The 25,255-nt window shown below is 38.8% G+C and overlaps 1 long non-coding RNA gene across 1 annotated transcript; it reads left to right on the top strand.

Annotated features, from left to right (window-relative positions):
* Positions 1–11,262: 11,262 nt before the first annotated feature.
* LOC141553833 (uncharacterized) lies at positions 11,263–23,022 on the top strand. Its single transcript, XR_012485672.1, has 3 exons — positions 11,263–11,464; positions 11,995–12,118; positions 22,933–23,022. It is a non-coding gene; the product is annotated as an uncharacterized LOC141553833 (long non-coding RNA).
* The last annotated feature ends 2,233 nt before the right edge of the window (positions 23,023–25,255 follow it).

The raw sequence follows: 25,255 nt of genomic DNA on the forward strand, positions 1-25,255 counted from the left end.
TTAAACATATTTAACACATATTGGACTACTTGTCATCTAAGGGAGGGGGTGAGGAGAAGGGTGAGAAAATTTGGAGCACAAGGTTTTGCAAGGCTCAATGTTGAAAAATTATCCATGCATATGTTTGAAAATAAAAAGCTTTGGGGCAGCTAGGTGGTACAGTGGATACAGCACCAGCCCTGAAGTTGGGAGGGCAAAACATTTAACACTTCCTAGATGTGTGACCCTGGGCAATTGGGGTTACCCAATTACCTCAGCAAAAAATAAAAAGCTTTAATGAGAGAGAGAGACAGAGACAGAGACAGAGACAGAGACAGAGACAGAAACAGAGACAGGGAGGCAGAGAGACAGAGAGAGAGAGAGGAAAGAGAGAGAGAGAGAGAGAGAGAGAGAGAGAGAGAGAGAGAGAGAGAGAGAGAGAGAGAGAGAGAGAGAGGGAAAAGAGAGAGAGAGAGAGAGAGAGAGAGAGACAGAGACAGAGAGAGACAGAGACAGAGAGAGACAGAGAGAGACAGAGAGACAGAGAGAGAGAGAGAGAGAGAGACAGAGAGACAGAGAGACAGAGAGAGAGAGAGAGAAAGAGAGAGAGAGAGGAAAGAGAGAGAGACAGAGAGAGAGAGAGAGAGAGAGAGAGAGAGAGAGAAGAGAGAGAGAGAGAGGAAAGAGAGAGAGACAGAGAGAGAGAGAGAGAGAGAGAGAGAGAGAGAGAGAGAGAGAGAGAAAGAGAGAGAGAGAGAAGAGAGAAGAGAGAGAGAGAGAGGAGAGAGACAGAGACAGAGAGAGAGGAAAGAGAGAGAGAGAGGGAGAGAGAGAGAGAGAATAAAGAATCTGACCCAGCGGAACTAGCCTTACCATTCATACTAACAGCCCATTCTTACCCCTACACCTCTGTACTAGCTATTGCCTTACTTGAAATGTCTTCCCCATTTACTTTTCCTTCTTAGAATCACTCAAATATTTCTTTCATGATTTAGGTTGAGCTTTACTTTCTGCCTGAAGCTTTTCCTGATCCCCATAGTTATTAGTGACCCTTGACCAATGAGGCTGTTTTTATTTTATACACCCTGCATATGCATAGGGTGTTTTCCCAGAATATAAGCTTCATGAAGGCAGAAATTGGTTCAGAATCTTAGTACTGAAAGCAAGGTGTGTTGGTAATTAGTAGTGATAGTTAATATTTATAGAGCGCTGCTATGTGCTGGGCAGTGTGCTGCTAAGTGCTTTAAAATTTTTATCTCATTTGGCCCTCACAACAACTCTGGGACTAAGTATCATTATCATCCCTATTTTAAGAAATAAGGAAATGGAAGCAAATGGGTTGAGTTACTTCTCAGGCTCACACAGTAAGTGTCTGAGGTTAGATTTGAATTTTGGTCTGAGCTAACCACTGTGCCACTAATTACCAAAAAAAATGTTCATCAGAAATATCTATCAATCTGTCTATTGATCTGTCTGTCTGTCTAGCCATCTGTATCTATCTTTATATGTTGTTACATAGACATAGATATATAGAACATAATTTAAAATTTTAATCTGTATTATTAAAAGGAGGTTAAAGTTATATCTATCCCTTGTCATGTACCTCTGGTTTAGGGGTATGAGTCTGGGTTCAGAAAGAAAGCTGCTTCTCTGATGACTTTCAAGGGAAAGGGTAGCCCTCAGTCTATATCTGCTACCTTAGACCCTCATTAAATGCTGGCTAGCTAAAGGACCATCACAAGCAACAAGTAAATCCCATCTCCCCCAAGCAAAGTAGCAAATAAAATCTGGGAGAGTCCTAGAGATTAGAATGTACCAGGAAATTCTGGAATATTTTAGCTCAAACCAGAAGAGAAAGATCTCATCTTCTCAGAAGTCAACATTGTAGACACTGGAGATCAGGAACAAGAAGTTCAGAGGACTCTGACCTCCTCTCAAAAGTCGTTCTCTCTCCATCCTTCCTAGGAGGTCTTTTCTCCCGGTACCTCTTTGAAGAATTTCAATAACCAATTTAAATAATCCCCTTATGATAGACATGCAGCATCATGGTAAACTTTCTCTCAACCAATAAGGAATCACCTCTTCCTTGCAGGAGCATCATAGAACCATTCATAGTATGGTTTAAAGCTGGGTTTTAGACAGGTAACAAAACGGAGGCACACAGTATCTGGAGGCAACCAGCTGGTTAGGGGCTAAATCCCTAATTTTGAGTTCAAGGGTACTTTTTTGTTCCTTGCTTAAACAAATAGACATTAACTTTGGAGATAAAATACCTAAAGGATTCTAACAAATCTGTTCAGATGGTTGAAGTCATGGGAAGAGAAGGGAGAATAGGAAAGAGGAGGAGAAAAAAGTAAGAAGGAATGAAGGGAGATAAGAGAACACAGTTGGGAGATAACAAAGGGGAAGACAAAGGAGAGAAGATTGTAAAGAAATAGAAGATGGGAGGGAAGCTGAATTCTTCAATCACAGACTTCATAGAGTTAACCCTAAATATGGATAATGAAGAGATTAACCAACTATGTTTTCTTGAGAAGATATCTCTGACCCATAGATAACACTGGGATGTCACCAGTTTTAATTCTAGGAGGAGCCAAAGGACCTGAGATAAGAGGGAGAAAGGGGAGCTTTGTTGTTGTTTAGTCATTTTTTAATTTAATTATTTAGTATCAGACTCTGTGACCTCATTTGGGGGTTTTCTTGACAAAGATTGGAAGAGGTCTGCCATTTCCTTCTCAAGAACATTTCACAGAAGAAGAAACTGAGACAACAGGTTAAGTGACTAGCCCAGGGTCACACAGCCAGGAAGTGTCTGAGGCTGGATTTGTGAATCAAAGGTCCTAGCTTCTTGAATTGATAATGCATCTGATAGGCTGGGGCTGGGAGTCAGAAAGGAATAAATCCATCTGAAAGGATTAGTTTCTTAAAGGGAGCACAACCCACATCATATACATGCAGGAGCCTCTGATGGCCCTGTGCTTCTGTTACAAAATGCTTTTACTAATGGAGGCAGTGAAGGGAGAAAAGAGAAACTTCTTCCCTGTCTTTTCAAGGGGCACAAGGAGAAAGTCCTTCTACAGAGCTAACTCATGCTTTTCAAAAGTCACTGGGCACATGACTGACAGAGCTCCCTTTGTCCCATATGTTGCCTTCGACTGGAGGTCAATGACTTGCAGTTCCATCAACCACTAAAAATGTCTCACAGACTAACACACTGCCCCGTTATTTAAGAGATCACTCTGTCCTTCAGCCCTTTAGACAAGGGCTTTATGAATTATTATTATGTGGTGTCAACACCATAGATCCATGCTGGATGGAGAAGATGTGGGTGCAGCGATCGATCCCTTCAGGGCAGACTCAGCTGGCGTTCTAGGAGAGCTCCTGGAAATGTGGGGTGAGCATTCTTCTCATTATTATTCATATCACGTTACAGCGGGTCCCATCATCTTCCACATATACCCTTTAGAACATTCGGAGATGTCCTTGATTGCCTCCATGGTGACTAAGGAGTTCACACTGCACAGTGATGAAAAGTCTTTGAACTGCTGAGTTATAACGGGGTCACTTCAAACCTCCCCTTCTTCTCCTTCCATTTTAGAGCATCAGGGCCCATGCTCGGACAGTCTGGAGAGTTGGATGGGTGAGAGCAGCGTCACTGAACTGCCTTCTTAGCCCTATCCTGGGCACCCATATCTTGACCAAGGCAGTCTGGTACATGAGAGAGAATGGACTCTTCCTTGGGAATCCTTTCCTTTTTTCAAGAGTCCTGTGAGATCTTGAAAGGCAGCTGGGATCTTCCCCATCCTGAGCACCAGACCAGGGGAGTAGTGGCCCCTTGGGTAATTGTGGCAGTAACAGCAACAGAAGCTGGCAGACCAAAGAGAGATTGACCACCAGAAAGAAAGGGGCCAGTTGGTGTGGACAAGACTATGTCCAAAGGGTGTGAAAAGTTAACCGGATAATTAACAGTTTTACAGGGAAACTTGGTCCTAATGAGCCTCAATTTGCCTTTTGACTGATTGCACTAGTAGGAATATGTCACTAGCTTCCCTTGGAATCATTCTATGCTTCTTGAAAGGAAAGTAGGTGTGCAGTGGCTAGAGCCCTGCACCTGGATTTAGGAAGATCTGAGTTCTACTAGTTTCAGGCACTTACTAGCTGTGGGATCCTGGCCACAAATCACATGACCTCTTAACCTCAGTTTCCTCATCTATAAAAAGGGAAAAATAGCACTTATTTCTGAAGATTCCTGTGAGGGTCAAATGAGATGATATTTCTAATATGTTGTTGTTTAGTTATTCTCAACTCCTTGTGACCCTGTTTAGGGTTTTCTTGGCAAAGATCATGCGATGGTTTGCCATTTCCTTCTCCACATCATTTTACAAATGAGCAAACTGAGGCAGACAGACTTAAGTTAACCTTCCCCAGGGTCACAAAACAAATAGGTGTCTGAGATCAGATTTGAATTCAGAGCTATGGGTCATCCGGATTCTAAGCCCAGTGCTCTTGCCACTGAGTCATATGAAAGTGCTTTATATGCTAACTGTTCTTTATTTTTAGCATACCACTTTCTGTGTGACATCTGACTAGCAGTTTCTTATCTGGATAGTTTATATTCTCTGGGTAACTTAATTTTTTTTTTCCTTTGGCCTGGAGATTCCTTAGATTTCAAGCCTACAGCTTTTTCTATAATTAGCTATTCTCATGAGCTGTAGCTTCCATTGAGTGCTCAGAATGAAGACATGAACCAAGGAATGTGAGAAATGGGGAACCCATTTCCCATACAGAGAAGCCAGGAAACTTCCGCAACAATGAATCCAAGACAAGCCAGGAGAGTGGATAAGGATAGGAACTGACCTTGAGACAAGTTACCAGCTCCCAGGCCCTTGGGTATTCATTGTACTAGATAAAGACAAAAAGGAAATAATTCCCCAAGAAGGACTCTGGGAGGAGTGCTGATAAGTAAAAATAAAGTCATTATTGTCGCAGCTGTGTGGATCACGGGTTGGAGTAAGGAAAGACAAGTGTGGGAGACCTAATCTGAGGCTATTGTAATAGTGGTGGGGAGGGGCCATTTGAGAGTGATAGCTGTATGACTAGAGATAAGGGAAAATGGATGAGAGTTTAGGGGATGAATAGGAGAGAAAGAATATAAATAGAATCAATAACCCTTGGCAATTGATTGGATGTGGAGCCAAAGTTGAGTACCAAATAACGGAAATGGAAGTTTAGAGGAGTTCTAGGTTTGAGGGAAGATAATGGGTATTGTTTTGGATGTTAGAGGTTCTATTAGGGATACAGAAAGAGGCTAAAGACAGTTTCTGGTTTTGAGGAGCTCACAAACTAGTGGGGGAAACTGATAGATTTGGCAATTATCCATATAATTTAATCCAGGGGAGTAGATGCCATCAAAAAGGGAACAAATGTAAAGAGCAGGGGCGTATGGGGGCAGAAGAAAGCCCAGGAGGGACTTGGAATCCACCAACACTTACTGGGCGGGAGGTAAGGGATAAATGGTGGAGGAGATTGAGAAGGAAAGAAGGACCAGGGAATGAGGAAATATTCATGAGGAGGTGAGAGGCAACTGTGGCAAAAGCTAGAGTGGACCAGATGGAGGGGCACTGAATCCAGTGGTTGAGGTCACTGATAACCCTTGAAAGAATATCTCTCAGCAAAGGGTGATGAGGTGACCCATGGCCTGGAAGCCAGTGTGGAGGAAGTTGAAAAGTGACTGGGTAGGGAGGAAGTGGAGTCAGTGTTTTATAGATGACTCTCTTTTGGAAACAAATCATATGATAAAAGCCAAATAATACTGAGAACTGAAAAAGATCACTGGACTCACTGTCTTGCCCCCAAACTAGGACTGGCTGGGATCCAAAGGAAAACACACTAATGCACTTTTGGTGGAGCTCTGCTTTGGTCCCACCATTCTGGAAGGCAATTTGGAATAATGCTTTAAAACAAGTGCAGAAAATGTCTGTACCTTTTGTCCTAGAGATCCCACTACCAGACATATACTTCAAGGAGATGAAAGACAGGGAAAAAAAAGGTCCCCAAATATTCGTAGTAGCACTTTTGTGTGTGTGTGTGATATAAAAGAACTGAATAAAAGTTGCTACCCATCGCTTGGGCAGCATATATCCTTGCTAAGCTGCAAGAATTTGGAAAATTCAGAGAATCGTGGAAATACTTATATGAACTAAGAATCCTGCTATGGAATAGGGAATAGAAATCAAATATCCCCAGACTGCTACTGGAAGGGAAGGAATTTCCAATGAGGAATCAGGAAATCTGAGTCCACAGACCAATTCATGCACATATAGATATAGATAGATATGTGTGTGAGTATATGTGAATGTGTGCATGTGGGTGTATCTGTGTGTATATATACATAAATGTATAAGTGTAGGTAGGTATGAATATATATAAATACACTTGTGCTTAATAGTAGCCTGCTTAGAAGAGGTGATAAGTTTGAAAGAAAAAAAAAAAAAAAGAATTAAGTACACAGAATAAAGGTGTCCAGAAGAGAACAAAAGAATAACCTACAAAGAAGCAAAGAAAAGATGGATACAGATGAATACAATTTCTTCAATTATTATATATGCTTTTTTGAAATGGAAATGTATTGTTATATATTTTGAATTGACCCTAAATATATTTATTTCATTTTCTGCCCTTATTCTATTCTGTGTTTTTTTTTCTTATTTTATAATTAATTCAATAAAAAAGTTAAAAAAATAAGAACTTTTTTTTTTTAGAAAGCGCTTATTAGGCACCTACTGTTTCAGCCTCTAGGGATAAGTATCATGAATGAAAAAATTCCCACCTTCCAACAATGTAGACAACAAATGAACACATGAATCTATAGAATAAATATAGAGGGAATAAATGGAAATAAGTCCAAAGGAGGGTGGGAGGATGAGAGTGATTGGAGGGATTAAGAAAGGTTTCATAAAGAAAATAGAACTTAAGTTACATCTTAAAGGAAGAGAAAGATTCTGTAAAGCAGAAGGGAGGGAGGGAACAAGCATTTATTAAATGGGCTAAGTGCTGTGGAAGTAACCCTAAGATTAGTCTGTGTTTTCTGTGTGTCACCTTACCAGGCAGATGCATTGGACACAGAGTAAGCCTGTTTGCAGAAAGGAGCCAATTAGGAGCCTGAAGCGAGCCCAGACATATTTATCTCAGTGCTACTTCTGTGCTTCACAAATATTATCTCACCTCATCTTCAGGACAAGCCTAAGAGGAAATGCATTCCAGGCTTGGAGGGAAAATACAAAGGCAGAGACAGGAGATGGTCACTCTCCTGTGAAGAAGACAGGCCTTTTCGGCCATTGAAGAATGTGCTGGAGTCAGCTCAAATGGACTTGAATTGTTCATTTCCCTGGGAGTATATGTTATTGTTTAGTCATTTTTTCAGTCATACCTGACGGTGGAGTTTTCTTGGCAAAAATATTAAAGTGATTTGTCATTTCCTTCTCCAACTCATTTTACAGATAAGGAAACTGAGACAAACATGATTAAGTGATTTGTCCAGAGTCACACAGTTAAGTGAGATCAAATTTGAACTTGCCTTCCTAACTCCAAAGCTGGTGTTCTATTTATTGAACATCTATGGCATGTGCATTTTGATAATCAGCAAACTAAAATCAGGATTTGATTGTTTTCTACTGATTGTTCAGACTGAAGAAAATATTAATAATGCAGATTATACTAAAAGTGTATCCAGTTCTAGACAATTTTTAGATGAAGAAGTTAAAGCCCTCTATGGTTATATGAAAAAATGCTTTCAATCACTATTGATTAGAGAAATGCAAATTAAAACAACTCTGAGGTACCACCACATACCTTTCAGATTGATAAGATGACAGGAAGAGATAATGATTAATATCCCAGAAAACTGGGACACTAATGCATTACTGGTGGAGTTGTGAAATGATCCAACCATTCTGGAAAGCAATTTGGAAATATGCCCAAAGGATTATAAAACTATTCATACTCTTTGATCCAGCAGTGCTATTACTGGGTTTTATCCCAAAGAAATCATTAAAAAAAGAGAACCCACATTTCCAAAAATGTTTGTAGTAGTTCTTTCTGTGGTAGCAAAGATTTGAAAAATGAGTAGATGCCTATTAATTGGAGAATGGTTATGGTATATGAAAATAATGGGATATTGTTGTTCTATAAAAAATAATTAACAATCTAATTTTAGAAAGGCCTAGAAAGATTTACATGAACTGATGCAAAACAAGCAAAACCAAGAATACATTGTACACAATAACAGCAAGTTTGTGTAATGATCAACTGTGACAGACTTGGTTCTGCTCAGTGGTTCCAAGGCAATACCATTAAATTTTGGATAGGAGTGCTATTTGCTTACAGAGAGAAAACTATGGAGACTGAATGTAAATCAATACATGCTGTGCTCACTTTTTTCTTCTTTTTTATTTTTTCTCATGATTTTTCTCTCTCAACATGATTCATAATGAAATATACATTAAAAAACAAAACAAAACATTCATGTTCATATATAACCAAAAAACAACTTTGAAGTACCACCTCACACCTCTCAGATTGACCAAGATGACAGGAAGAAATAATGATAAGTGTTGGAGGGGATGTGGGAAAACTGGGACACTGATACATTGTTGGTGGAGTTGAGAACTGATCCAACTATTATGGAGAATAATTTGGAACTATGCCCAAAGGGCTGTAAAATTGTGCATACCTTTTGATCCAGCAGTGTCTCTACAGGGTTTGTATTCCAAAGAGATCTTAAAGAAGGGAAAGGGACCCACATGTTCAGAAATGTTTGTAGCAGTTCTGTTTTTGGCAAGGAACTGGAAACTGAGTGGATGCACATCAAAGGGCGAATGGCTGAATAAAGGTGGTATGTTAATGTTATAGAATATTATTGTTCTATAAGAAATGGTTGACAGGTTGATTTCAGAAAAGCTGGAAAGACTTACGTGAACATATGTTAGGTGAAGTGAGTAGAACCAGGTAACAAGAAGATTATGGGATTCCAACTGGAATGGACTTGGCTCTTCTCAGCAATGGGATGATGAAGTGCTATTTGGATCCAGAGGGAAAACTATGGAGAGTGAACATGGATCAAAGCACAATAATTTTTTGTTTGTTTGCTTTTTCATTCTTGTGACTTTTTCCCTTTTCTTCTGATTTTTCTTGCACAACATGGTAAATATGGAAATGTGTTTAAAAGATTGTACATATGTAACCTATATCAGATCACTTGCTGTCTTAGAGAGGGGAAGATAAAAGAAGGAGGGAGAAAAAAAATTTGGAACTCTAAATCTTACAAAAATGAATATAGAGAAATATCTTTATATGTAATGGGGGGGGAATAAAAAATATTAAGTGGGGGAAAAAAGAAATGGGCATACAGAGAAAAAATATTCTAGGAATCAGGAACTCCCAATACAAAGGTGTGGAGGTAGGAGATAGAATATCATGTATATCATGTACAAGAAATAGCAACAATGTCATTTTGCTAAACTGTAGAATATAGGAAAGGTAGAAATGTATAATAATGCAGTAATGTATAATTTATATACATATATATATCTGAGGAATGGTGTATGAAAGTTCTGAAGGATTATCTAATCTATGCAATTTTTATTATTATTGTATAACTATATCAGACCTGATTTCTGTCCTTGGGTGGCTGTTAGGATTACCAAGTGAGAACTCAGGTTGTCTGGACAGTGACAAGGTGAACTCAGGTTGTCTGTACAGTGACAAGGTGAACTCAGGTTGTCTGGACAATTACAAGGTGAGAACTCAGGTTGTCTGTACAGTGACAAAGTGAGAACTCAGGTTGTCTGGACAGTGACAAGGTGAAACTCAGGTTGTCTGGACAATTACAAGGTGAGAACTCAGGTTGTCTGGACAGTGACAAGGTGAACTCAGGTTGTCTGGACAGTGACAAGGTGAACTCAGGTTGTCTGGACAGTGACAAGGTGAACTCAGGTTGTCTGTACAGTGACAAGGTGAGAACTCAGGTTGACTTGACAGCTCTCTGGCTCAGACCTTTGGTTCGGGCCTTTAAAGGGAATTTACACCTTAGGAATTCTAAGAGGAGCAAGTTCATTGGTGGAAGTATTTCTCTACGCCCCATTGAGTCCTTACACTCCCATTCTCTGGGAGGATAAAAGAAAGGTAGCATTGGGTCTGAGAGAATCGACTCTGGGATAGAGTTGTGACGCCAGGCAGGCTGAAAGGAGACCAGTCTGATTAGAGGAAGGGCAAGAGTTGGAGGAGATTCAGAGCTCCCAAGAAACCTTCACACAGAGGGAAAGACTTTACAGATCTCCTCCCAGAGAAGGATTATAATTGAGCAGGCAACCAGACCCTCACAATTCAAGAACATTACAAGTGGCTGAAAGAGAAACTGAAACCTGGACACTGAAAATAAATTGGCAAAAAATTATTTTTTAAAATCTACTAATAACAAACCATTTAAAATCACAAACATATGACACTAGTTATGTTACCCTGGACAAATCACTTAACCCCAAATGCCTTGCAACAAAAACAAAAAATACATAGCTTAAATTTAATTATAGCATTAACTGACATTTAAACTTAAATAGTTTAAAACTACACTAAGACTTGGGATATCCCATATAATAGCACCTTAAAGTTTGCAAAATGTTTTTACAGACATTATCTCATTTGAACCTTATAAAATCCTTGTTGTTGATACTTTTAGAAATCATTACCCTATTTTACAGATGAGGAAACTGAGTTTTAAAGACGTTAAGTGACTTGCCCCATATCACACAATTAATATATATCAGAAGCACCAATCTAGAACTCTGAACTTCATTTAGCCAGCAAGATGGATATAGAACCCTTGGCCTGGACTCAGGAAGATTCATCTTCATGAGTTCAAATCTAACCTCAGACACTTTTAGGACAAGTCACTTATCCCTGTTTGCCTCAGTTTCTCATCTGTAAAAGGAGCTGGTGAAGGAAATGACCAACCACTCCAGGATCTTTGCCAAGAAAACCCCAATTAGGATGTGTCAGAGGCACAAATCTAGATCTCCCCAAATGGGATCCCAAAGAAGAATCAGACATGATTGAAGAACAACCCAGTGCAGTGGGAAATGGTCTGACCTAAAATCACTAAGACCCAATTTCAAATCCTGCCTTTGCTACTTAGTAGTTGTGGTAGGTGCAAGGTTCCTGTTTCCCACAAAGGAATTAATTGCGGTTTTTTTTCTTTTTTTTTTTTTTTTTTTTTTTTCAGTTTTCTGAAATGGAGAGTAATTTCCCCCAAAAGACAACAAAAAGCCCATGATCTGATTGGTTCCTCCTTCCCTGACATGGCTTTCTGGCTATCCAAGGACATAAAAAGAACTCCTCCCATGCAATTGGGGTCCCAACAATTTGGTGAACCTCCAAAGATTACATGTATGACCACATCCTGCACCATATCACCCTGCTGACCAGAGAGGTATTTCTTCATGGAGACGAGGAGGGTGTCATGTCAGAGAAGTGAAGTCTCTGTCTCCCACTGTATATCTTTGTACTATCAGGCAAAGTAGATCTCCTTTTGTTAACTGATCAATGACCAAAACCTCCTTTCATCATCACCAAAATTGCTAAGAAAGTGGTGACATTAGGACCGCTTTTAAGAGTAGCCATGTCAGGGCGGCTGGATATGTACAGAGTATAGAACCCTGGAATCAGGAGGACTTGAGTTCAAATGTGACCGCAGACACTAGCTGTATGACCCACTTAACCCCAATTGCCTCAAAAAAAAAAAAAAATGAATAGCCATGATACCCATGAGCATTAACTGCTTTCAGACTCAATTATCTCGTCTGAAAAATGAAGGGGCTGAACTTACTGGCCCCCAAGTTCTCGGCAATTTTTAAATTTATGATCCTACCACAACATAGTATTTTCACTTCTTTTATTATTGTTTGCTTGATTTTTTTCTTTCTCATTTTTTTCCTTATTGATCTGTTTTTTCTTGTGCAGCATGATAAATGTGGAAATGTGTTTAGAAGAATTGCACGTGTTTAACCTATGTTGGATTACTTGATGTCTAAGGGAAGGAAAGGGGGAGGGAGGCAGAAAAAACTGGAACATGAAGTTTGCAAGGGTGAGTGTTGAAAATTATCTTTGTATGTATTTTGGAAAATAAAAAGCTATTATTTTTTAAAATTATGATCTTATTAGAATTATAAACCCTTCTCTTTCTGAGGTGACTTTACAAACGAACAAGAGAAATTGGGAAAGGAAATGCAACTAATGTCAGTTCTCCATCTTAGTATAAGGGGAACTGGGATATTGATGTCTTCTTGGTCTTACATTCCCTTTTCCTCCCACAACCCCAGTTTCTATGGAGATGTGGCTTTGATTTGGATTAAGTTGTCAGAATCAAAAATGGGAAACTTTCTGAAAGGCCAATCATTCCCAAGATGAGTGATCATATTTCCATTGCCTCTCCCAGCCTCTGTGAGCTTATTTTTGTAACTTGGAGAACCAAAACTGATAAATAACTTCTCTTTCACTGCTGGGATATGTGTATATATGTGGGTGTGTCTCTGTGGGTGTTCCTGTGAATGTGAGTGCACTCATCTCTTCTGCTGTGTATGCAAGTTAGTTAGAAATTAACCATTAAGTTAGTTTTTTCCAATTATTCAGGACCCTTACAAAATAAAGATGTTGAAAGTCTCTCATCATATTTAACATCTACTGGACAGTTCCTTCATGGGAAGCCCTGTACAATATGAGGTTATTTTTCTGTCTTTGACCATGAACTCTTGGACTGCTGCTGATAGACAATTTCTTTGGTGTTCCTCCTTCATTATATACAGGTACAGCTGTCCCAATATTTTTTAATTGCTTTTAGCAAAGCAACTGTATAGAAACCTATTCTATAAGAACAATATAAATGTGCATTTAGTCATCAAGGGGTGGAATCATTTTACTGTTGAGATTGCCTGACCTTACAGTGGTGTTTGTTTTTAAAATATTGTAATAAGGTTATTGCCAAAAAGCTATTTATGTTAAAGATTCCCCATATTAAAAACGCAAGGAATATTGGATTTGAAATTTTAAAAAACAAAAACAAAACAAACAACAACAACAACAACAAAAAACTGGGTTCTCACACCAGTTCTGAAATCAACACTAGTAAGACCTCTGGCAAAGTACATCATCTCTCCAAATCCCTCACAGTTCTTCATCTGCATAATGAGGTCAATTATATCCGTAAGCCAGGATTTGTAGTTTGGCTTTTCCCTAAGGGGTTGTTGGGAAGACAGCAATTCATCAGTCTTTTAAAGGACTATAGAAATGTGAAGTCATCATTTCATCTAGCCAAAATTGATGACACATAGTCCTGTAGTTTCTTAAATAGACACTGTTCTTTCCTGCCTCCGTGACTTTGCTCACACTGCTCACTCTTCCCTAGGGTAAAGCAAGACTTGGACAGTGTTCCTAGCTGGCATTCAGGACATGTCTGGTAGCTGGGCTTAGGGACTGATGGCAGGAAGGAGACTCAGGACTCAGGGGATGAATGCACTTGATGACTTCTGAGGTTCTGTCCAGAACTAATCTGATGGTTCTTTTCAGCCTCATCTCTCTGTGCCTGTTTCCTCATCTGAAAAATGGGAATTTGGGACCAGATAGAATTCCAAGGCTCTTTCTACACCCAACTCCTGGGAATGAAAGATGGAAAGAGATCATCTGGCTGGTCTCCTCATTTTGTGGATGAGGACAGTAAGGGACAGAGAGTTGACGGGCTCTGCTTGGAGTCAAATGATAAAGAGTAACAGCTAGGAAGCTGGGGTTTGATATTATCTTGTAATATCTATAGGTACTAGGGGGCCACTTGCCTTTTCTTTTTTCTTTTTCCTTTCTCTTTCTTTTTTGTTCTTTTTTCTTTCTTTTTTTCCTTCCTTTCTCTTTCTTTTTTCTCTCTTTCTCTCATCCTTTCTTCCATTCCTCCTTTTCTCTTTTCTTTCTCTCTTCCTTCCTTTTGTTCTTTTTCTCTTCCTTCTTTTCTTTCCCTCTCCTTTTCTTCCTTTCTTCCTTTTTCTTTCTTTCTCCCTTCCTTCCTTCCCTTCTCTCTTTCTTCCTTGCTTCCTTCCTTCCTTCCTGGAGGAGATCATTCTGCCTTGTCAACCTTTGGCTGTCCATCTATAAAAAGAGGGTGCCTCAAGTCTGAGACACAATACTGTTCTTGCTGTATCTGGGGTTTTTTCCTATTGAATCACAGGAAGAAAGGAAGCTGACTCTGAAGAGAATCCACAAGACACTGGGAGGATGGATTGGGATCCCGTGATCTTAGTCATGTGCTGGGATTCAGGATCACTCACTGGTCATGTTTGAGAAGTAGTGGAATGTTCAATCCCTGGTCTGCTGAGCCATTCAAGGAATCCTTTGTTTAAAATTTCAGCTAAGCCCAGGCTTTGTTTGACGCAAGCTCCCAAAGAGAATGTTTCTGCAGCACAGTGTCAAGGGTGTGGACTGTGCCTTGCTAAGTGTCACTTAATCAGGGGATCTATTAAACAAATCAAATAAAACAAAATGAACATTATCGTAGAGTAGAACAGAAAAACAAGAAAGCCCATGAAGCAGTAGAGTTTTTTATTTTCAAAATACATGCATAGTTTTTAACATTCACCCTTGCAAAACTTTGTGTTCCATTTCTTTCTTCCTTCCCCCCACACTCCCTCCCCTAGATAGCAAGTAATCCCATATATGTTAAACATGTGCAATTCTCTATACATCTTTCCATAATTATCATGCTACATAAGAAAAATCAAAAAGAAAAGAATGAGAAAGAAAACAAAATGCAAACAAATAACAGAAATGAAAGTACTATGTTATGATCCACACTCAGTTCCCCCAGTCCTCTCTTTGGATGCAGATGGCACTCTCCATCACAAGACTCTTGGAACATATCGCTGTTGAAAAGATCCACGTCCATCAGAACTGATCATCGTATAATCTTGCTGTTGCTGTGTACAGTGTTGTAGAGCTCAATTCTGTATAGCCTGATTTTCCTTTTAAGTTCATCCTGTAGTTTTCTAAGCTCTTCTGATCATATGGGTTTCTTTCTGGCTCTCCTCCCCTGCCCTTTCTCCTTTACTGTTCTGCAATCATCCAGAGAGAGCTTGTATTTCATTGTGTAAGTGCTAAAGTGAGGACTGCTGTAGAGCATATTTCAGGATTTGGTTAACTGGCTGACTAAGAGAAATAAAGAAGAAAAAACAACCAAAGACCACATTAAGTGGTTACTTATTAGAACAGGAAACTGGGAGATTGACAGCACCCCCAACAGAATCAGTCAAGTCAGGAGGAGGAATGGATGTAGGTCGGCCATGATGATGTTGGAGTGCCAGTGAGATGTCAGATGTCTGAAGCTCAGAAGAGTCTCTGGAGATAAGAATGGAGAACAATTATAACTGGTGTGTGTGTTTTAAATATATCTGTTCCCCAACAAATACTTGAGCAGGAAAGGAAGACAACACGAACCACAGAGCTGTAGAATAGGAAGCTGTCTAAAATACCATTTAACTCAGTAACCTCATGTTACAGATGAGAAAACTGCACAGGTAAGTGTAGAGAATTCCCAGGAAGTTAGAAACTTCTATAACTGGGATTTCCCCTCTTCCTAAGATTAATCAATAGTGCATCTAAGCTTGAAATCATGAAAAAACACAAGGTCCTAGCACAATTACTGGGGCATTGTGAACTTTAAGTAAGATTGAGTCCTAGAAACTAACAACATGTTTCAGAAAATTAGATCATAGAAAACAGAAACCAGGGTTGGTTACAGAACAATGTTTTTCATAGTAATATATTGTTTTAAAATATATAAGCAATATATCCTTATTTCCAACCTCCCTAGCCCATCCGTTGGGCTAGCTGCAACAGATAAGACTGACTTTTTCAAGGTTGCACAGCAAGTTAGAACCAGGTTGACACAATGAAGACCAGGACCCAGAAAGATACAGGAAGAAGACAATTGGGAGGGGGGAAAGCTATGAGATCACAGATTCATTTGCCTATGCTCAGTGCATGGTCCCCAGAATGCAGTTGGTGCCTAATAAATTCTCACTGATGGTTGATGGGCTGACTGACTGATTTCAATGATCACTAAGAGAAGCTCAATAATTATATTTCTTGGTTCTTTCTGTACCCGGATATAGTCCATCTGGGCTTGGTGAGAGCATCCAGCTATTTTCTTGCATCTCTCATTTATCTTCACTTGTTTGTTTCATCCTTTCCAGTCTAAAGACCATTCTTCTTAGAAGAGAAAACAAGCAAAAGAAAGAGAATGATCACTAAATATTGGAGAAAAGTAATAGGTGTGAATCTTTTCTCAAAGAGAAGGAAATGGTACCCTCTAAGGAATAAGCAGTTGTTTGTCATCCAAGGAATGATGATTTGGCTTTACAATTGCCTGCAGATGAGAGATCATTCAATGATGGTCAGAAAAGAAAGAAAAGCAATGGTTGGGGACTCCCTTTTTTTGGGTACTAAGACAACTAATTGGTAACCTGAAGATGTGCTAATGCAGTGGTTGGGGCACTCCCTTTTCTGGGGTACTGAGACAACTAGTTGGTAAGCTGAGGATTTTCTATCTTTGGGGAACATGTAATTAAGATTTGACAATGTTTTATCTTCTCCTCAGTTCTTCCCCTCTATTTCTTCTTCTCTTTGGATCTGACTCTTTTTTTGACAAAAATTATTTCAACTTTTTCTTTAAAGCTCCTTTTCAAGTTTTTTCTCTTCAGCTTGAGTATTTCAACTTCTCTTTATAAACTTCCAAATTTCACTTCTCCAAATCTGCTTTCTTCTGGCCTTCATGACAATCCTAAAATCTTTTTTATCACCTATATAACTTCTTTTTCAGTTCATATCTGTTTTCCATTTTTGGAATGGAATCATTCCCTTGGCTCATCATCTATGAAAATGGTCTACGAGAGAAATGAGGCAAATCTTTCATTTCCCTTCTCTTCCTTGTCCTCCTTCGCATTTCATCTATGAGTAGCCTCCTGATGATCAAGTTGAGGCAACACTCGCAAACAGCTTTATGTGGATTCATGTTTCACTTCTCTTTGTTTTGTGAAGCAATATTTTTTTTTAGTCTTTAATTATCCTTAATGTTTTTCAAATAAGTTTGTTTTCTAAATTAGTGTGGCCCTTTGCTGGCAGATCTCTGGCAAGATAAAATGCTAGTTGAGCTGGTTTCTTTTCATTTCCTCATTGTGACTAAAGATTGTCAAGGCTTGTCTGTGTGGGCCAGGCTAATTGCATAGTATGATGTCACTTTTATCTTTTCCTCAAGTCTGGTGTTGTGATCCTTGTTTTAACGAGCTAATAATCTGACTGCATGCAGACTGAGATGACTCCCCTGTCAAGAATCAGTACATTTCTCCCTAATTAGGACATAGAGCATACATTCTTTAGAGAGATTATAAAATAGGTTTATGACAAAAAAGGTTAATGATAAAAAAAGAAAGGTCCCATATACAACAAAACTATAGCAGCAGTTTTGTTTATAGCAAAGTACTAGAAACAAAGTAGGTTTGGGGAATTGTTTGGGGGATGCCTAAAAAAATTGTGGTACCTGGATGCAAATGACTATATACATACTCTACTAATAAGTTAGGTCCCCAGAAAGTTAGGTTTCATATACACCAAAATTGTTTATAACCATAAGGCATTTTTAGGGGGAGGGGAATTATTTTCTAGTCCTATAGTTAAAAAATCATAATAAAAAATTATTTTGCTTTCCATCTAAGATTATCAGTTGAAAATAATTTTAATCAACCAATTTAAAGTAGCTTTTAGAAAAGGCTATCTATTCCCACCCTTCATTCTCCATCAGAGTCCATGACATACCATTTCACCAGTACATATAGAGTTCTGTAATAAAGAAGATACTTTACAGCTCTTAAAAGTCCTTCTTTCCCCTTTGTGGGATGCTCAAAAAGTTTTCCATAAGCATAATATATATATATATATATATCCGTTTTATCCTTGGTTCTGTTGGTTGAGAACAAATCCCCAAAACTAAAAGGGTTTTTAAGAAGAATTTTATTAAGTTGGTTCAGTGAAGGAGATAGCTGGAAAAAAGTCTCAATGAGGTTTACAGTATATAATACTTGAGTACTATATATCTAATAATATAATAAAATGTAATATAATAAGGGTACCAATATAGGAATTCCTTCTGGTAGTAGTTTGCTTGAGGATGTATATCAGTGGGTACTAGTAGATATTACTAGTAGGTATAAATAGTCAATAAAATTGAGGCAAAGTCAAAACATAAGCTATTAGAGAAACCAAAACACAAGCTCTTGGGCAGATCCAAGACCTGGGTAGGGCAACCCAAAATACAAATAGTTTGGGTAGACCCACAACCAGCACTCCGCTTTCCTGGAGGGTCTCTGAGGTCAGCATGACTTACAGTTTCAAAGTAGACAATTTTCTGGCCCCAAAAAGCTAGGTTCAAACAATATTAATAAGTAGTAATGCATTTAGGGCAGTGGTGCAGGGACACAGTGCTGGGTGTAGAAGCAAGAAGATGCATCTTCCTGAGTTAAAATCTGGGCACATATTAGCCTTGTGACCCTCAGCAAGTCCTTTAACCCAGTTTGCCTCAGTTTCCTCATCAGTAAAATAAGCTGGAGAAGGAAAGAACAAATCACCCTAGCTTCTTTGCCAAGAAAAACTTAAATGGGTTCACAGATACAAATAGGACTAAAAAAAAATGACCAGAACAGAAATAAAATATTTTCCCCACAAGAAGCACTGCCTTTAATTGATCACCACATGCTCCTAATACATAGATGAGATTATGGGGATCACTGATTTCCTCTAGGTACAATATGGCGTAGAGTCTTTGCAGAGTTCAGTGTAGATTCATTAGTCTATCCTTGGCAGACATTGCTACCAGTCTGACTGAAGATGCTCTTTAGAACGCTGATAGAAAATGGGAAATCCATCATCTTATGGACTTCTTGAAGATGGAAGATTATCCTCTGGTCAAAGTCAGGGGCAATAGATGCAGTCAAAGCTGAAGGCCTTTCTCCTTCTTTCTCCTTCCTGGGGGTAATTCTTCCTCAGTGGCAAGCTGGGGAACCATATGATCCAATTTTTGGGAAAGCCCTCTTTCTCAGATGGCTTGTTAATTTATAGATGGCCCCAGGAGATATAATCAAGCTTCCTAACCCATTGGAACAGTTGTCCTACCTGTGCTTAAGGGCCATGACAGCTCCTGGATCAGTATTTTTCAGATATTTTATGGGGGATGTGGTCCTGCTCATGTGGATCTAATTGGTTTCCAAACCCTGAAGCCAAAAGCAAAAATATACTAAGTGGTTAACAAATTAAATGATTTTACCTTTGAGTAGAAGATTCTAGACGTAGAAATACTAAATAGGAGATAATATCTAAGGAATAAATATCCTGTTTGATAGAGAAAAACCAGAAAGCAGCATGGCACAAGAGTGATGATTTTAGAGTTTTAAGACTTGAGTTTGAATACTGATTCTGTCAGTTGCTAACTGTGTGATGTTCTCTTCTGGGCCTCAGTTTCCTTACCTGTAAAGTGTTTGTATGTGGAGGGGAGGGGGAGGTAGACCAGACAGTTTCTTTTAGCTCTGAATCTATCTAAATCCAAATCTGTGATCCTATAATTTGACTTTGTAGATTTTAATAAGTTCATCATCATCTGAAACAGATGTTGGCACATAAGCTGCCATTATCTTTATTTAGAAAATATGACAGGATTCCTGCCTTTTAGCAGCCTGCATACCCATCAGGGAGGGAGGGAGGGCAAATAACTTGAAAAGGACATGAGAATACACACTAATTTAATAGTGGGCCCCAGGGAGACTTCAACAGATCAGAAACATTGAGGAGGGGAGAGAAGGCAGGAACACTGAAATGTGAAGGGAAAAGTCATCAGACATGAAATAATCACTGTGCACCTTGGACTGGAATCTCCAATATCTCTATCGTTTCTGAAGGGGTCACTAAAAACAGCAAACTTGCTCTTAAGAGTACAAGGTACAAACCTGCTTTGTACCTAGTGCTGATCCACTGAAAACCCTAATAGACTGAAACTGGGTGAACTGAGATTAATCACTACGAACCAAAAAAAAAAAAAAAAAAAAAAAAAGTCAAGCTTAGGGAACAGAGCCTAAAGACTGGAGATTTCCATTTTTTTTTTTCTTTTTCCATTGAATTAATATTTTATTCTTTTCTAATAATATGTAAAAACAATTCTTTACATTTATTTTTCTAATTTTGAGTTCCAAATTCTTGCTCTTCTTCCTTCCCCTTCTTTATCATTGAGAAGACGTATAATTTGATATGATTCTTTTGGTCTGTATTTTCTTTTACAACATGATCAATATTAAAATATATTTTGCATGATTGCACATATATAACCTAATTACATAAGTTATATATAATATACATATATAACATATATGTATATATTGCACATATATATTTATATAGGTTATATATGTGCAATCATGCAAAATATATTTCAATATTGATCATATTGTGAAAGAAAATACAGACCAAAAGAAAAAACAAACCACCACCACAAAAAAATACAAAATACTATGTTTCAGTCTCTATTCAGACAACATCACTTCTTTCTCTTAAGACAGATGATAGCATTTTCCATCATGAATCCTTTGGGATTGTCTTGTATCATTGCACTGCTGAGAAGAGCTAAGTTATTCATAGTTAGTCATTGTGCAGTATGGTTTTTACTATGTACAATGTTTCCCTGATTCTGCTCATTTCATACTTTTCCAAATTCTTACCAAGGAGGTTTTGAGTGAGTCAATGAAGAAGACTTCTGTCAATGCTAAATTAAAAGTCATTAGATATCTGAGCTGAAAGAATCCAGAAGTATTATTACTGAAAAACATTAAACGCTCAAGCTATGGAAGACCAAATCATGGGAATCTAGCAGCGGTCCACACGGGAGCTTTGTAAACTTTTTCCACGGCCACTTCTTTTTAGCAGAGAAATTTTTATGTGACCCAGTGTCTTGAATTTGAGCTGGGACGTTGCTGGCAGCATTCGTGCATGTGCAGTATCAAGTAAACATGTGTGTTCAGAACCAAGGCTGCAGAGAAGTTGAACAGTACAACATGGGTAAGGGCTTCCAGAAACACCCTTCATAAGTTCATAAGACTCTTTGGTTTCCAGAACAGTTTTTATAAACTGAGTATATTAATTTTCTTTTAACTCAGTGTTTGTTTGGTTTACGAAAGTCAAGTAGTAGATTGCCTAAAGTCCAAAAATAAAACAGTAAAGATAAGAAACCTCTTAATGTTTAATTTTCCCAGAGGTGAGCCATGGAGAAGACTTTTCTGTATTTTCTGTAGGGGATATTTGTGAGTGATGTTGTGAAAGCTGAAATGATGAAATTCATTAATAGATGGGGGAGGTTAGTCTCCACCTGAAGCCCCCCATACACTTAGTCAGTCTGTTCACACAGACTACTTGTGGTTCTCTCTGCTGCCTATTCCTTAAATATCTTTTCTTTTTTAGGCTTTTATTTCCTTATTAGTGAAAAAATGGGATTATTGATGACCTAAATTCCCTTCTAGCTCTGAAATCCTGGGGAATCTAGATTCCTGCTGGCCTTCTGGGGCAGAATATTCTAACTATTATAGACTGGTTTTTGGTTAAAAACAAACAAACAAACAAACAAGCAGTGAGTTAAAAGAAAATTAATGTACTCAGACTGTTTATAAACTATTCTGGAAACTAAAGAGGCTTATGAACTTCCTGCCTTCCTCAGACATGTGATCATGGTCCTTTAATCTATTTTTGGGTCACTTAAAACACTTTCTGAGTAGTGAATTTCTTGTTCCCAGAATTCCTTGAAATGAGATAAGGCAGTTCTTGAAGGCTGAGGTCTCAGGTGGGGTTGCTGTAGAAACAATTTATGGATTTAACTTCTTCAAAGTCCTCCAAATACAATATTGATTTCTCTCTAAAAAGCACTCTAAATTGTATACTGTGTGCTGTGAGTGGTGATCTCAGGCCAGAAGGGGAGCTGGGTTTTGATTTTCTTGAGAAAGGCAATGGTATGTCTGGTTCCAAAGATTAGACTAATTCTTTTGGGTGTGACATCCCTCTGGGCATGAAATGTCAGTTTGAAAGGAGGGGTACTAGACTAAAATGAGAAAAAAAAAGGAGGAACAAATCTCCTTTTAACCTTTTGTGGATAGCAATGAATTTAAAGAAGGATGTAACCCAAATTATAGTTTATATTGTGTAATAACAAGCCTTTCTGGTAATAACACTTGATTTCATTTGATTCCGACAATAGGCAGGTAATATAAGAGATAATACTTACACTCCCTGCCTATCTGGTTTATTGTCCATATCTTTTTTTTTTTTTTTTTTTTCTCCCCTGAGGCTGGGGTTAAGTGACTTGCCCAGAGTCACACACTAGGAAGTGTCAAGTGTCTGAGACCACATTTGAACTCAGGTCTTCCTGAATTCAAGGCTAGGGCTCTATCCATTGCTCCACCTACCTGCCCCTATTGTCCATATCTTTGTAGATACATCCTAGGACGTCTGAAACATTTAGAGGTTGTGACCTTTTTTTTTTAGTCATGTCCCCATTCTCCATAAACCCATTTTTGGAGTTTTTGTGGCAAAGACCCTGGAGTGGTTTGCTATTTCCTTCTCCCGTAGATTAAGGCAAATCAGGGTTAAGTCACTTGCTCAAGGTCACTTTGATAGAAAGTGTTTGAGGCTGGATTTGAACTCAGGCCTTTTATGATTTCAGGCCTAACTCCTTTGTTCACTGAGCCATCTAACTGTTTTCATCTTTATTACTATTGGACCACAAACTTCATGATACCGTATCTAAACTTAGTCTCCACTCTTCTTCCTCCCATTTTATAGATGGAGAAACTGAGGCACTGAGAGTTTATGGATGAGTGGCAATCTGCCCCACTGGAAAGATCACCCACACCAATGAGATCACAAACCCGATAAAGTATTTTTTTTTCAGTAGTGTCTGACTCTTTGTGACCCCATTTGGAGTTTTCTTTGCAAAGATACCATAGCAGTTGGCCATTTTCTTCTCCACCTCATTTTACAGATGAGGAAACTGAAGCAAAATGAGCTAATGACTTGCCCAGGATCACACAGTTAGTGTCTGAGGCTGAATTTGACCTCAGGAAGGTGAGTCTACCTGATTCCACTGTAGATAAGGTCAGAAGCTGAGTGATTTGGAATCCAATTCTAGAATCTAGCCATTCTGCAAGATGAGTCAAAGCACTTAAAAAATCTCCAAAAGGGGAAAGTCACAATGTGGAAAGGATAACTATAAATGACAGGTAACCTTGGAAGGCAAGGACAGTGGGTGGACCTCTTGCAGAAGGTGAGTTTTGGAGCAAACCAGGAACCTGGAGGCCAAGGGGAAGAAGGAGAGAAGAAGCCAGTGAAAAGACAGAAATTGAGAATGGAGCATCCTATCATTTGTGCAAGTAGAGCAATATAGCTGGAGCAGAGTATGTGGTGTAGGATTGAAAAGGATGGAGCCAGATACCTAAAGAGTGAAGGTGTAAGAAGACTGAAAACAAATGTGGGAAAGGGCTTTAAATAACAAAAAAAAAAAAAAAAAGCATTTTATGTCTGACTCTAGGGGTAATAGGAAGCCATGAGAGTTTATTGAGTGGAGGAAGGAGCATGGAAAATCCTTAGGAAAAACCCTTCATTAGCTAGGATGGACCAAATAAGAGAAAGGCTTGAAGCAGAGAGATTACCTAGAAAAATAATACAAAAATCTAGACATGAGATGATAGGGGCCTGTACTAGGGTGCTGACTCTGTGAGGGGGGAAAAGGGGACATAGAGAAGCAATGATGTGAAGGTGAGAATAGATTGCAAAGGTAAGATGTGAGCTTGAGTGACTAGTAGGATAATAATGAAGTTGGAAAGACAGGAGGGTTTGGAGAAAATATGATGAGTTCTCTACAGGACATATTGATTGGAAATGGTCATTGGATATTTCCTTTGAGACATACAAGAGGCAGTTGGTGATCCAGGACAAAAACTCAGAAGATAATCCAGGACTGGATTAATTGAGCTGGGAGTCATTGGCATACAAATTATAACAATTGAACCCATGGGAACTGGAGAAATCATCAAGGAATATAGTGCAGCAATGTATTGGTGTAGGCTTTTAACCGCCAAAATAGAAAGATTTTTTTAAAAAAGTAGTTAGAAGGGAGGTGGGGGGTGGAGAGTCACTGTGATCTGCAGCATTGAAGGGACTTTTTGGTCTATGACTAGCCACTGGTTCTGGGCTCTGGTAGAATATGTGTTTGGATGTCCTGGATTACCTGTGAGTATCTGTAATTAGATTATAATGCTCATTTGGAACTATGCCCAAAGGGCCATAAAATTGTGCATACCCTTTGATCCAGCAATGGCTCTACTGGGCTTGTCCCCTAAAGAGATCTTAAAGGAGGGAAAGGGACCCACATGTGCACAAATGTTTGTGGCAGCCCTTTTGTAGCGGCTAGAAACTGAGTGGATGCCCATCAGTTGGAGAATGGCTGAATAAGTTATGGCTTATGAATGCTATGGAATGTTATTGTTCTATAAGAAACAATCAGCAAGATGATTTCAGAGAAGCCTGGAGAGATGCTGAGTGAAGTGAGCTAGAACTAGGAGATCATTATACATGGCAACAACAAGATTGTGTGATGATGATCAACTGTGACAGACTTAACTCTTCTCAGCAATTCAGTGATCCAAGGCAATTCCAATAGACTTGGGGTGGAAAATGCCATCCAGAGAGAAAATTACAGAGATTGAATGTGGCTTTGTAGAGGTTCAGAAGGAGACCCAAAAAAGTTGGGGGTCACAAGTTGATGTCACAAGGTGTCTGAAAAGAATTTTCAGGCTAGAAGCCATATCCAAGTCAAGCAGCAAAGTTTATTGTAATTGTAACACCAATTGAAGCAGGCTAAGTTCCAAAAGAATTTAGCAAACAACCAGGAACAAGGAAAGAAGTTTATAAGAAAAAGAGAAATCAGGTGTTTCATGTTACCAGTAGGTTAGGATTCTTACAAGGTACTTATACTGAAACCAAGGCTGCCTCCAGAAGCTGCCCAAGAAACCTCCTCCCAGAGAAAGATCATAATTTAGAGACAACAGAACATTACACCAGCATGCTAATTTTATGGCTTTGAGGTAGAACTGAGGAGTGGTTTTAG

This window comes from Sminthopsis crassicaudata, chromosome 2 (assembly GCF_048593235.1).
Source record: "Sminthopsis crassicaudata isolate SCR6 chromosome 2, ASM4859323v1, whole genome shotgun sequence".
Lineage (NCBI taxonomy): Eukaryota > Metazoa > Chordata > Mammalia > Dasyuromorphia > Dasyuridae > Sminthopsis > Sminthopsis crassicaudata.